The following is a 15,205-nucleotide window of genomic DNA, read 5'->3' as shown; positions in this document are numbered from 1 at the left end:
GTATAGAACCTAGGGAACATATGTAGACAGTATTTACGAGTGCATTGTTATAGTGAACATACGACACAGTGTTATTGTGTGTGTACATTCTTGCTTGTTAATTGCACGATTATATAACGACTATAAGGCTGACATGCTTAGATCATATACCGCTAATGAGATTTTAATGCAACTTTTTGGCTTAGATGAAAAGACATTCTTTATATGAAGTACCTTCTGTGAGATTAAAGATGACTTAGTATTTGGTTTCTTTGACAGCTACACGTTTATATCACGACGTTACTAATGGTTGACACAATTTACTTGTTGCTTTTGCAGTGTATCTGATTTCTGTATTCTTCTGGAAAATAAAACATGTTTTAGTAGTAACTTTTGTGGTATAGGTACAATGTGACAGCCTTTTTCGTAGCAAAACAATAAGTTACAGTATAGTACTCTCTTGATCACGGTAAGTATGTAATAACTATGATATCTATACGCAAAGCATTTCACTTTCGTTTATGATGACAAGTACATTGACTTCAGCTGAACTTGGCTTACAGAGGACGATAACTACGACACTCGCACAGATTTACCTTACAGCAAGACGCACATTTAGCGCTACAGGACGCGCATTTGAGTGACTAATTTTGTACTTAAACCATTTATTTTTCAAGATTTTTTTAATTAAAAAGAAAGTTTTCCATGATACATTTCATTCCATTGCTGTAATCTGTAACACCTGAGGGTATAATTACATTAATCTTCAAGGGGTACACGCCTACATTGTGTACTATGTGTCTGGCAAGCACAAGGAGCCCTAGCTAATATGGTATTTGCTTATACAACTTTACACATCGGTACCATATTTCTCTAACACATAAATTACACAGCTATCTGATGATTTAACTGAGATACAAACATTTTTTTACTACATCAGTGACACATGTTTACACAATTACACAGTTGGATAACTTCACATTTATGGAACTGTATTTTGTGTGTACTTCGTGAACTGTTCATATTTTTTCGGAACTATTGTGATACCATGAGAGCTCTGTATGATGTGTTTGGCATGGGATCATGATTTTTAAAGTACGTTTGAGGTAGATGACACTATTGAAATGAGCAGAGAATTTTCTTTAAGTTTTGAAATTATTGCAGAAAGCTACGACGTTTTTGAGATTTGACTGAGGTGTTATGATGTCATTATTACGACAACGATGTGTATTATGCTTTTGAGGTACGTTCATGATCAATGAGATGATGCTATATAAGGAATGTGATTATGCTATGTATTTATTACGATGATATATTGAAGAAGTGTCGACGAATATGTATATGTGTAATAAGGTAAGGAGTAATGAGTAGTGGTTAGGGACTCTGACATGTGAAAAAGGATGTTGGAAACCAAGAAACTTTAAGAGTTATGAAATGTGTGTAAATGCGTGAATTTATCACAATGCCGACGAAAATTTTTTGGACACTGTTATATTTATAGGATTTTGTTTCTACACATTTGCAACGCAAATTCTCGACCTGTGAAATTTTTTATATGAGACTGTCACTGTAGTGCGAACTGCTGTCGTAAATATTTCGCTAAGAAAGCCAAGTGACCTTGACGTAATGCGTCGTGAGCGGGCAGCTGTGCCAGCCACCTGGAGAAACAGCCATTAGGTGGAGAAAAAAAGAGGCCATTAGCCTTGCTATTGACATTCCTTGGTAGAATGTATCGCAAACACGACACGCTAATTACTTGGAAACATATGATTACTCGTACTTTGTGCTACTTACTGAAATGCTTATGAACTGATGGAAAATATTCTTACATCTGCACACCTGATTACGACAAGTGTCTTTCTACGAGAGTTGAGAGAATTTCTACTAACTTATGAAATGCCACAAGACTATTGAATAATATTTTTATGCTTTGCTTTGCATAATTGCTTATTTCATTTGATATCTGTTTTCCAGCTGTGTTGCAGCATTGGTGTTATAAAATAAAATTAAATGCATTTGCTAATGTGAACACTTTCTGTCAACACATATATTAAATAATAATTTTATGATCCACATTCTTCAAAAAAGGAGCACTTGGAAAGGAAAGATCAATAAGAAGGGACTAATAACAGTAACTGCATGTATAATTTTCTTTTCAAGTACTTGGTAATTTTTTGTAGAATAAGTTTTTGTGGTGCACCACTTTAATTACACAGACATTAAGATGTGAATATACATTTCCCTTATCTGCATTGTTGTCTTTAGTGTAATATTTCTTCTGCTTGAGCTTTGCCATGTTTAGATATAAGTTATTGCATTTGCTGCTGCTGTTTGCCAGGCAAAGTGCTACTAAATTTCACTTTGTATTACTCCGTTAAACCAGTTTTACTACTGATTTATTTTTCTTGTTGCTGCACATTGGCTCATATTCGTTGTAATGTTGCATTTACTTTGCTAATTTAGATTTACCGGTGCTTGTTTCGCCAATTTGCATTTTTTGTCATTGCTGTTTGTGTTAATTGTCTTGTGCTCCTGCATGGCCTTGTCCCTTAGTTTATGCATCTGAGCTCAGTAGATATAAGTTAGCTTAAGATGGGGTAGGCTATATAAGAGAACGAGTTGTGATGAATTGGAGGAAATGCATTGAGAAGCTATAAGAAAATGGTTTGGCCAAAAAAGTATTTTGAAAGAGGATATGAACAAAAAGGTAGGGTTTAGGGACAACAGGTTTAGGTAGGATTTTCTTGGAAATAAATGATGACGTAAGATAATGGAAAATAAGTAATGAGGTAAGAAATACGTGAACATATAAATACAGAAGGCATGCTTGGATAGGATTTTTTGGTGGAAACAAATGTTGAAATGAGGCGAAAGATCTATGGAATGAAGTTTTGGGTTGGACTGCAGTACCAAATGTTACACTGAAAACAAACACTGTCGTTTCCCTCTGTGTTACTGTGCTATGTGTTTGTGTACTCTTGTGTATTTTTGTTTTTCCTGTCCTTATGTGTTTAGCTATTACGATTTATGTTGTAGAATACTTCTAGTACTAAGCCACATTCACTATGATGAGGAATACTGTTATCCTCAAATATAATTTGCATTTATAATATGTTATTTTCTTTGTAAAGATGTACAGACATTATTAATTCTGTTCTCTTTCAGTGCTCATGTGCGAAATTAATGTTTGGAAAACTATTTTCATCATTTTATATATTTACTTATGTCATAATTCCTGTAACACTGATGTATATGTTTATTTCTAATCTTTTGTAAAGCCTTTATTAATACAAATGTTATCTGTATTATTAAGTTTTAATGATGTTTTCTGTATCTTTGTAATTGTATTCTCATGTTACAAAATTGTAATGGACACCAGTTCATCAAATTAGATAACTTGTAAGCATACATGTCACTGCACACATTTCTGTTGGTCATAGTATATGCACAATATTGTGGCGTTTGTTATGTTATTCAGTGGTTTGATAATTAACTAATTTGTAAATGGAAATGATAAACTTATTTTATTACATTGAGTAATTACTAAATAATTCTTCTCCCGGCTAAAGATTTGATCAAGTTGCTCAAGAACTCCAAGTTAACGTCGTGTTAAAGTGTTGTCTGTAAGTTGTGTAAGTATCACTAAATCGCAGTTCATACAACAGATTCAATAAACTATTGATTAAGATGGAAGCAGTTTTCTTCAGCAAAATGATCATTAAAACCACCGAATATCAGCCGTGCACAACACTGACATATGTTACCTGAAACAATATTCTTCACAACTCGTGCGTAATTAATTTCGGCTCTATACATCTGCTAGAAAAGTTTCTTATAAGGATCATGCTATGAGCACTGTTTTTAAAGAACCAATCTGATTCGAATCATTTTCATTAAAATTATTTCGGGACCACCGGTGCACATTTATTTTTACACATTTGTGTTACCTTCAGCATTTATTCTGCAGAGTTGCGTGATTTAAATTTGAATTTGCCGCTGAGGTAATTGTTAAGATGGCGGCAGACAATTGATAGAGACTTTCTATTGTTAGAGCAAATAAGTAAATATTTAAAATTCTTATTAAATGCTATAAAATCTACTTTCGTATTGTGCACTATTTTGACTTCATCAAGCAAACATTTGAGTCGTTTCTAAGGAAAACACAGACAAAAACGCGATACAAATCGCTATCATCAATGGCTGCGCTCCTTGCAGCGGAAAGAAATAATTAACACAGATAATACTTACTGAGAGAAGAATTAAAGTTACAAATAATTTTTCACTCATGTCTATAATAATAATGAACTCTATTTTCAAGTAATAATTAACAAATAATTACAATTTCTTAACAGACCTCAGTTCGATATGCGTCCGCAACCTACAAAAGCCAACCAACAAAAGGTAAAAATAAAGGAAGACAAACGCAGATCATAAAGGGAATTTACAATTATCATTGTCTTTGTATGGTACACATCGATATGTCCAATTACATCATAGAATATTATATAAATAACTAATATTTATCATCGTATTTACTGTTTTTCCCTACATCGAATAGATAATGTTTATAACTGTTAGAGGCATAATTTCCTCTCGTCGCACTGTAGCGAAAAATTTATCACGTGGATGTTACAATATGTAAAAAATAAGGAGGACTGTTAGTGTTTGCACGTGTGTTAATAATTCTGCAAGGGACTGGGTAACAGCATTGCTGGTTCTAAGGACATTCCAAAACATTTTTTGTGAGTGCACGTGGGTGGTTCATGGACTTGCTATATTGTCCACAAGACACTTCCATGGTGATTGTGCACCTGCACAGTCGCAACGGATGGCTGCTAGCCATCTCTACAAGGACTGCAGTTGGTCTACACCTTTGATGACTCACCAATACCATTATCTCTACAAGGCATGCAGTGGATCTGCACCTCTGGTGGCCCACCAATACCGTAATCTCTACCAGGACTACAGTGGGTCTGCTATGTGATTACCTACCTACCAATATTCTTCAAAACTTCGACTGACTCTGCTGTGGGTTTGCTCTGTTGTGGCCCTATATCTGTCTGCATGTCAAGAGTCAGCACTGTCTTTCGGTTGGAAGGACAACACTACTTCTTCAAGACTGCATGGAAATCCACTGTTTCCGTGTGCATTTTCTTTTACTGCTCAGACTTTGAGAAAAACAATGGTATTTTACTATGATGAATGATCAGGACTGTCTTTATGGACTGTAAGAAAATTTTAGCTTTTGACCAACATTGTATCAATAAGTGTTTGCATTTGATTTCTTTTTTATTGTAATTGTGAAAAATTTTAAAACAAATATGTATTGGCCAGTGCCGAAAACAATTTGTAAAATTTTTTGTGGGGAGCATGGGGCCATGTAAGTAGGCTGTATAGGTTTTTTTATTGGTAACGCCACGTAGCGCTCTGTATGAAAATCACTGGCTGTGCTGTGTGCAGTCTGTGGCTGGTTTGCATTGTTGTTGGCTATTGTAGTGTTGGGCAGTTGGCTGTTAACAGCGCGTAGCGTTGCGCAGTTGTAGGTCAGCCGGCAGTAGTGGTGGATGTGGGGAAGTGAGATGGCAGATTTTTGAGAGCGGATGACCTGGACGTGTGTCGATCAGAAATAGTACATTTGTAAGAATGGATGTCATGAACTGCTATATATATTATGACATTTGAACACTATTAAGGTAAATACATTGTTTGTTCTCTATCAAAATCTTCCATTTGCTAACTATGCCTATCAGTAGTTAGTGCCTTCAGTAGTTTGAGTCTTTTATTTAGCTGGCAGTAGTGGCGCTCGCTGTATTGCAGTAGTTCGAGTAACGAAGATTTTTGTGAGGTAAGTGATTGTGAAAGGTATAGGTTAATGTTAGTCAGGGCCATTCTTTTGTTGGGATTATTGAAAGTCAGATTGCGTTGCGCTAAAAAATATTGTGTGTCAGTTTAGTGTTGATCAGAATAGGTAAAGAGCGAAATGTCTGAATACGTTCAGTTTTGCTCAGCTGTTTGAAAATCAAATAATGTAAGAGATTTATCAGCACAGTAATTCACTAATTTTTCTGAGGGGACGTTTCAAAGGCAGCACGTAGGCGTCGACGAAGTTCAGCTATGATGCGCTCCATGTTTTGGTTATGTAAGCGTAGCTCATATTGCAGGCACAGTTTTCTAAGGCTGCTGACATTCCTGACTGCTGGGGAATCCATCCTGACACACACAATGGGCACAACACTACAGTTTTCTCACGAATTTTAACACACGAATAACACAAATAGAATTAATATACTAACGGCTATGCCATCTGCAATGTGCAGATCGTATCCTCACCCCCATAAAATCACAATGAAGCTCTGCTACCGTTGATATTTAATAAAGTTACAGGACTGCTGGAGTTTAATGTCCTAATACAACTAAGGATACAATGTAACAATGTTCTTTCATTACTAAAACGTACAGTTTTGCAAACATTTCAAAATCCACATTACATCAGCCGGTGGTTAGCACATAAAATTTAAAAAAAAGAATACCATTTTTAAAAAACTGAGTTCAGAATATATCGGCATACACACATACGCCTCAGATCAAAACAGGTTAACAATCATTACAAGATATTTTTGATGCAAACTGACACGTATCGCAATCAGAATGAAATTTCTCACTAAATTTAGAATTTAAGTCCAAAACTAATAATTTCACGAATCATAAGGGAAACGAGCATCAAAGATTCACCACTACCGCATAAAAAGGAGAAACATAAGCAAAAGCCCATTCAAAAAATTTATTTAATTGCAGGGGAGAAAATCTTTTGGGCAGCGAGTTAATTTACCAAACCTCCAGCCGGATAGGCAAACTGTAAGCAGGTTTCTTTACTCTTAAGTTGAAATTGTACGACTTACGAACTCCAGTTTAAAGAGAAAGAGCTTTCTTGAGGACATGCAGTACGTCATAATGGTACCATTCCGCTATGGCACACTTCAGAGAGCGTGGCCCGCCTGACTGCAGTGGAGGGCGACAATGCGTGAGGCAGCGCCCGACAGGTCACACACCACATTAACCACTCTCTGCAATGTAGATATACGCACAACCAAGCGAGACAGTTCTTGATGAGCCACCAATCTTTAAGAAGCATCAGTATGTCGTAATGAAGTTCCACGTAATCAGTTAACGACAGCAAGTAATGTTTTTAGTAAACCACTGGTAGCCGTTGCACTTATATGACCACATAACTTTATCTTTAATCGGCCACCCAAAAATATGAAAACTAATGAAACTACTACTCCATGTTTCTTACATAACTACTACCAATGAAGGCAGTGGATTAGTACTTAATAACGTAAGAGAATTCACGGAAGCTAATCAGAAAAAAAGACTTGCATAGCAACACTAATTTCGCTGTGAGGCGACAGTGATAATAATGGCATTGGGAATTGAAAGCACTTTAGGGATAGCGACTGATTTACTGGTAGTTAGAACCTGTATTGCCTTTCACAATAATACCATATGTACTACGTTCCATCCACATTAATTGCCAAACCACTTCGAAGGCACACCCGTTAACTCTGGCCTCATCAACTGGCATAATCGACCAGCTTAAGCATGTGCAGCTCTATAGGAAGAGCAGAATTCGGACACTACTAGACCAGAACAGTAAGACAGTGCAATCACTGCACGTTGCGATTTATAACAAGAAACGGGCCAACATCAACTTAATAGCAGAAAACTGCTTCCTGCGAGAAATGGAGCAGTCGGCATCAGCAGTGACAAGAATGAAGTGCCACAAGACATACACGGCCGCGCCCAGGCTTAAACTGGCCTCGCCATTCAACACATGGGCGCACTGCCGTCTGCCGCCCGTTCCAGTGACTGCCCCTCCAACCTCGCTGCAAACCGACATAGCAAGCTATCTCCTTCAAAGCTTCGCGTAACCAATCACGTCACAGCAAAGACCAACCAAATGGAAGAGCTGACATATGACCACCGCCAGATATAAAGAAAAGGTGGTGAGGCTCAATTCCATTCTCCAAATCCATTTCATGTATGAGACAGTACCTCTTGCACTTGTAGTGCAGGGATTTGTTTGGAGTGCGATTGTAACACTTTGAGCCGTGAGTCCGCTAAACAACGTGTTTCGTTGAGCAATGTGTGATTGATAGGTTGCAGTGTAGTGGTCCAACCGGACTGGTGGGCGGACGCTGGGCAGTGTGCCCCGTACTACTCAGACGATCGATGTTCGGAGATGGGGAGCACTCGCATCGTGGAAAGCCCCCAAATAGAAGGGGAGGATGTGCCCAAGTCGTGCTCGAAGAGCGGTAGCAGTATGATAGGGAAGTGACGGTACTGAAACTTGATCCTAAGAATGTGTACTGAAAATCTCCAGAGATCCTACCAGAAACCTAAAACCAGGATTAAACTAATGATAGTAACACGAGTCCACATAAATTACTACTATATGTATAAAGTCGTTTCGATGAAGATTACTTCTAATTTTTTTTACAAAATCAGTATGTATAGCACACAGCTAGATAGGCCTGAATGACTATATCTACATTGTTGTTAAACCAATGTACATATGGTTTTAAATAACTTATTGAATTCTGATACAGATGGAAAAATGAAGGTTTTCCCAGATTTACACTAAAGATTACCGCCAACATGAATGAATTATCCTATTAGCCCGTAATCCTGATTTTATTTAATACGAATTTCCGGTAATATAATTTTTGTAAGGTGGGGATTTGCACAGAGTTCTGCTCTATAGCCCTGGTGAACAAATTCGTCAACTTGACTAAGTAGCTGCTGCTCCATTTTTTAGTGTGTAATTACAATAAAACCAATATTCAGACATGTACAAAACTGAATAATATAAGATCAGAATGCAAATCAACCATAAATATTTGTTGTATATGTCTGAAAATTGTATATGACAATTATTTGTATCAGGGGCAGTTAAATGAAAACGAGACAAATGGAAAAAGGAGTAAGTAATCTGTTCATATTTGCAAAAATAATCACGATAACCCGTAATAGTTTTATCCAACTGTGAGACCAGACGATCGCTGTCTTCATGGGAAAACCTTTGCGGCGGGCTACGGAACCATGACTGTACCCAGATGTGCACTTCTTCATCAGAAGTAAATCGGCAACATCGAATGCTATTTTTCACGGCTAAAAACAAGTAGGGAAATCGAATGCGGGGAGGTCAGGATCTATGGAGGAGGGCTTCCTAGTGAAACTTCTACATCGCAGTCGAAAAAACCTACGAAGATAATTCCCGTTCACATGCTGCCAAGGTTCTTTTGAGAGCGCTGCAGCTCAGTGGAAAGCCCTTAAACATCCTCCAAACAGTCCCAATCCCTCCCCATGCGGTTCATATATATATATATATATATATATATATATATATATATATATATATATATATAATTCTGCTGCTTGTCATTAATGGATGCTGGCGGTCACATGTTGCATCTTTATTCTGTGAACCGAAGCATGAAATAGCTGGTCTACACTTCTTAGTCCTGTCCACTGCATTATATTGTCCAACCAGGGAGTTCATCTTCGTCCTCGTCTTCTTTCTCCTTCAATCTTCCCTTCTATTATTAACTGCAGAAGCACATATTTGGTGTTCCGCACAATATGTCCTAGGCATGCAGCTTTTCTTTCTTTAAGCACTGTCAACAATTCTCGCTGTTTGTTCATTCGTTCCGGTACTTCGGTGTTGGTTATTCTTGCAGTCCTCGGTATTTTAACCATTCTGCAATAAAACCACGCTTCGAAGGCCTCTAACTTCTTCGTTGTTGTCAAATTTAGTGTCCATCCTTCAGAGCCATGTAGAAGCACGGACCAGATGTAGCAGGTTTAGGTCTGTGCTTGTAAGAATATTCTTTAATTTCATGATGGTGTGATAGGCGTTCTCTATGCGACGTTTTATTTCCAAGTCTGTTCGCCAGTTTTCACAAAGCTGAGTTCCGAGTATTTAAGCTTGTTGAATCTTTGTTTTACAGACTCTTGAAATCGTAGATTTGCATCTTTAAATGAGTCATCCATCTTTGTTTTAGATCTCTTCTTTTATATCCAATTTTTTTCTCGAGCAGTGTTTTTCATCGCTTCCCATGCTCTGGTACTGTTTTCTTGATCAGAGGTTTCAATGTCACTATTTTATTGTGGATATCCGTGCTAACTTAACTTCTTAGTTCAGGCTGTTTGAGTTTTTCATAAACTATCTTCCTTTGTTGAGCTGGTTTTTTGTGTTTTACAAGTTTTGTTTTTAGAGAAGCTACCAGTAGTATATGGTCAGATGGAACACCAGCTCCAGGATAAGTAGATGCTCTTGTAGCTGAAGTTTTAAAACGTTTATTAATTAAAATATAGTCTATCTGGTTCCTCCTGAAGCTCTCTGATTTAGTTTTTCACACAAGCTGTGTATATGTTACACTTTACGATTTTGTGTTGCTCATATATTTCAGTGACTTGGACTACCAAATGTCTAAAAAGCTAGAAGCTAACTGACAAAAAATTGTCATATATGAATTTAGCACCGGTTAAATTCATTTTAAAATTAATGTCATTGTGAGAATGGGGAATAGAATATGAGAAATATATTGTAGGGCGGAGGGTAATATTCATTTGGTCGATACTTCGTTATGTCGTTTCGAAAAGACACTTAAATCGTCTATCCTTGCCTTACACCAACCTTCGCCTTTGACAAGAGCCTGGAAACTAGTTTTGCGGTCATCCAAAAAACGATTGAGAACATACTGACCATAATTTTCAGTGTGCAAGTCCAGATTCTCACTGAAAGAAAATGTTCCCACTTCTTATTTACTCAGTGGAATCAGGAACTATGACAATAAATAAAAGTTGGATGGTGTACAATTCTCATGAGTTCATTTCCTACTTTTACCTAAAAGCCCAGCTCTGAAGTCATCCGTGGCACAATGTACGCCAGTATTTGACTGAAGTGGACAGTTTGATATCTCGGTTCAAAGTGAGTCGTTCCGCTGCCTCTTTGGCTATATTTATAAAAGATCGCAGCGGACCGCCAAACGAAACATTTGCAATCAACCGCGAAAGGCACAGGAAAAAGCATCTAGATGGCCCCATTCTCTGATGCGTATTAATTAATAGTTCAGTTGTTCAAAATTTTACTATTTTCTTAATTTTTAAAGAAATAGAGTTTGCCCTATTTACTGAAAAATTTCTTACTTGACTGCAATTAAAATTGTCGGCTGCAATTTTTATAACAGAACATGACCTCTGAACTGCCTCTGTAAGATTCCTTGTAATCAGTCTTATTTACAGTACACTACTGAAAATTGGTACAGCTACATTATGTAGGACTAAATGTAATCGGGTGCTGTAATTAGAGCTTTCCATTACAAATACAAATGATACTTAATCTACCACAAATAAGGACATTGACGTTCCAAATCTAGTTTTTAGTAAATGACTTGAAAGCTAATAGAGGTGTCACGTATTTAATGTATTTGCATGAAACTGAGGCTACATATGAATATTCAGCTTTGTGAGTCTAATAATTAGCATCCTCAATTTCTCGTAAAAACGCCGATTTTAACCGAAATATTGCTCTAATCAAACTTTACTGCGACATACATTAGTATAATCTGAACAATATTTATCATTTTTTCTTAAAATACGATATTCTGCCTAGCATATTCATTTGTTCAGTTTGAGACTTTACGAAGTTAACATTAATTACATGTGTATACACTGACGAAGTTTGGATCTTCTTCCACATAAGATTCAAAGCAGTTAATTTGTTCTTCTCCGTTATCTGTAGCGTCTTCTTTTACCCTCTTGTCCCATTCTCCTAATGTGCCCAAAACGCTGTCAGCTAGACAGTGAGACTGGTTTAGCACATTACTGGTACTGCGGTTCCTGTTTCATTATCCTTGTTATCAGTTTGCATGCGCTGACTAATTATTGTCTCTGTTTTTGTTACTGGTTGTGTTACTGTTTCCGCCTGGTGAGCGTCAGTTCCCTCTCAGACAGGACTTGGTGTGCTACACGCGTCGTATTCTACTCATGTTGTTGTTGTGGTTTTCACTCCAGAGACTGATTTGATGCAGCTCCCCATGCTACTCTATCCTGTGCAAGCTTCTTCATCTCCCAGTACCTACTGCAACCTACATCCTTCTTAATCTGTTTATTGTATTCATCTCTTGGTCTCCCTCTACGATTTTTACAAAATGGCTCTGAGCAATGTGGGACTTAACATCTGTGGTCATCAGTCCCCTAGAACTTAGAACTACTTAAACCTAACTAACCTAAGGACATCACACACATACATGCACGAGGCAGGATTCGAACCTGCGACCGTAGCGGTCACGCGGTTCCATACTGAAGCGCCTAGAACCGCACGGTCACACCTGCCGGCAACGATTTTTACACTCCACGCTGCCATTCAATAATACTAAACTGGTGATCCCTTGATGCCTCAGAATATGTCCTACCAACCTATCGGTTCTTCTCGTTAAGTTCTGCCACAAATTTCTCTTCTCCCCAATTCTATTCAATACCTCCTCATTAGTTATGTGATCTGACCACCTAATCTTCAGCGTTCTTCTGTAGCACCACATTTCCAAAGCTTCTTAACTCTTCTTGTTCAAACTTTTTACCGTCCACGTTTCACTTACATACATGGCTACACTCCATACAAATACTTCCTTTGCGTATGTTATCAGAAAACACGAAAAGATCGTAACTTCGCGAATTCGCGTCTAGGCTTAAATTTTGTAAACGTGTTTGTTTCTTGTTTCACGGTAATTTGACTAGTTTCTCGGTAACAAATAAGTAAACTACCGTAAATAGCGTATAACTTCATTGTTTTAATACAGATTTCACAAAAACAGCGTAACGTTATATCAGAAACTTGCTTATATATATTTGTTTATAGGCCTAATTTTCGTAACGTTTTTTGAGAATCAAAGTTAAAGTATCTCGTTTAATTGTCCTTTTTTTCATTCCATCGAGTGAAATATATAATAAATAGCGTATACCTTCATTGTTTTAATACGGATCTCAGAAAACAGCGGAATTTTAAATGAGAAACTTGCTGATATTCATTTGTGAATAGGCTTAATTCTTGTAACGTCTTTGTTTGATTTTTGGTAATTTAATTGATTTATTCTAGCTAAAGTATTATTTTTGCCATGTGTGAGAAGTGCCTGACTTGCCATAGAATTGTTGGTTCCGGGGTTTGGTGTGATGGATGCAGTAGTTTTTTTCATTGGGGGGCTGCAGTAGTGTGGGTGTCGAGATAATGGATCAGGCTCATCAGTGGTTATGTAGGATTTGCAGCAGAGATAGGAAGATAGTGGAACAGGAGGGGAAAATTGTTGTCCTTCAAGCTGAGCTAGACCAGTCTAGGGAAGATTTGGACAGGTTAAGGAGGGAGAAGGGTAAAGAGAGGTGGGAAGTGGCTACAGGCAACAGAAGGAACAGGCCTAGAACTAAGTCTGACAGTTTTGTGGTGAATGTCAAAAATAAGTTCGACCTGTTGCTTCAGTTAGAAACTGGTGATCCTCAAGCAGAGGTAGGTGTAGACAGGACATAACAAACTTTTAATAGGAAATTGAAAAATAATGTAGGAAAGTCATCGAAAAGGAAGAAAGTTTTGTTGTTAGGCAGTTCTCATGCCAGAGGTGTAGGCCAACTTCTGCAGGAGGAATTAGGACCAGAATACCAGGTCACAAATTTTTTCAAACCAAGTGCTAGTCTGGATCAGGCGACAGAGGATTTAGGTTCACTCTGTAAAGGATTTACCAGGGAAGACACCGTGGTTATTGTGGGAGGGTCAGGGAACAGTATCGACAGAGATCCTGGGTGCAGTATAGAGTGTGATGTAAAGATTGCGTCGGCATCAAGACACACCAATGTTGAATTTCTACCTGTCCCGAGACGCCATGACCGGCCTCATTTGAACTCTTCTGTTGTGAGAGTTAATTTGGAGTTGGAACGGCTGCTTGGGTTGGGTGCGGGGGCTCATATTGGTGTGGTTCCTGCTGATTCTCTCAGTAGGTGGGACTATACCAGGCACGGCTTACATCTCAACAGGAAAGGGATGGGTAAACTGGCTGGGGTAATAGCAGGAAATTTAAAGCGGGGAGGCACTGCCATGAATGGTAAAACACCAGTGGTTACAGGTGTTGGAGCAACACCTTTTTTAGGGTAGGTAAGCCAGAAATATGTCAAGTTCTACGAGAGGTTAGGACTGAAACAAATTTTCAGTTTAGGAAAGAAATTAAACAGCACAATTCTAGCACATTGGGTCACCAATCACAGGTGTCAATAGTAAATTTTCACCAATCACCAGAAATTTTATCTCCACCAAGTTGTATCTCAGTCCTAGGTAATTGCATTGATGAATTAAAGTCACCCAACCCTGTTGACATAATCTGCATCTCTGGACATCATGTGACCACTGGTATAGGAACTAGGCCTAAGCACAATGAGAAACTCAGACAGGAGAGTACTGCAAATGTGAGAATAAGGAAAGGTGCTCATAAAAGTATAATTATAAATAATGTAAGTATATTTCATCAAAATATTGGGAGTTTAAGGAATAAAGTAGACGAGCTTCTGATTTGTTTAGAAGATTTAGAAGCTGAGGATGAATTTAGAAGCTGAGGATGAAATAGATATACTATGCCTGTCCGAGCATCACATTGTTACTGATATGGGTAAGGTAAATGTAAGTGGATATAAGCTCTCTGCATATGTAATTAGAGAAAATATGGAGAAAGGAGGAGGTGCCATATATGTCAAAAGCTATCATTGTGCAAAAACTATAGAAACAAAAAAGTTTTGTGTAGAGAAACATATAGAAGCATGTGCCTGTGAGCTTAAATTAAATAAAGGCAAATTTATAATTGTAACAGTATATAGGTCCCCATCGGGAAATTTTCATCTATTTCTGAAACATTTGGACTCCTTGTTGTGCTATCTGACAGACAGGGGGAAGAAAATTATTATTTGTGGGGACTTCAATGTAGATTCTCTGAAAGAGGGTAATAGGAAAAATGACCTTCAAGTATTACTCGGTTCTTTCAATTTGACACCCGTTATTGATTTTCCTACTCGGGTCGTAAAGGATAACAGCTCACTGATAGATAACTTCTCTATAGACCAAGATAAGTTTAACCAGATAAATGCTCAGCCTGTTGAGAATGGTCTTTCTGATCATGGTGCACAGCTAGTTAAA

The sequence above is a fragment of the Schistocerca cancellata genome, chromosome 2 (assembly GCF_023864275.1).
Source record: "Schistocerca cancellata isolate TAMUIC-IGC-003103 chromosome 2, iqSchCanc2.1, whole genome shotgun sequence".
Lineage (NCBI taxonomy): Eukaryota > Metazoa > Arthropoda > Insecta > Orthoptera > Acrididae > Schistocerca > Schistocerca cancellata.
Note: the sequence above shows the minus strand (reverse complement) of the source record.